Source organism: Haliaeetus leucocephalus, unplaced genomic scaffold (genome assembly GCF_000737465.1).
Source record: "Haliaeetus leucocephalus isolate CR32 unplaced genomic scaffold, Haliaeetus_leucocephalus-4.0 Scaffold752, whole genome shotgun sequence".
Lineage (NCBI taxonomy): Eukaryota > Metazoa > Chordata > Aves > Accipitriformes > Accipitridae > Haliaeetus > Haliaeetus leucocephalus.
The window spans coordinates 1-558 of record NW_010973188.1 but is presented as its reverse complement, the minus strand read 5'-3'; positions in this window follow the sequence as shown (position 1 = coordinate 558).

The following is a 558-nucleotide window of genomic DNA, read 5'->3' as shown; positions in this document are numbered from 1 at the left end:
GGGAATAATAATCCCACAAACACTCCTTGTCTTAGATAAATTACAGGGAATATTCCGATCCCCATGGCACCACACAAGGACTAAAAGAACATCTAAGCCTCTTATAGAACGAGGCACCACATTCCACAGTGTGGTACGATGGCTTTTCCCAATGCTTGGAGTATCTGAATTGGAAAAAGCAATAGTCAATGTATCAGCGGTGGTCGAGATTTTAGCCAATACTACAGCTGATGCTCTAGGAAAATTACAAGCCGAAACTGATTTCCTTGGCAAAGATATTGATACAAAATCACCTTGCATTAGATATGTTAACTGCAAAGGAAGGGGGTGTGTGCGTACTTATAAATCAAAGCTGTTGTGCTTATTTAAATGAAAGACAGCAAGTAGAGACAGATATTGGAAAGATTTGGGAAATTTCTAAGGAGTTACATTTTATCACTATGGATGACACATCATGGGGACTTTCTGAGATATGGGAAAAACTAACTTCCTGGTTGCCAAATTTAACATGGCTAAAACAACTGTTTGTGACAGCAATGGTAATCATTTTTCTGCTCA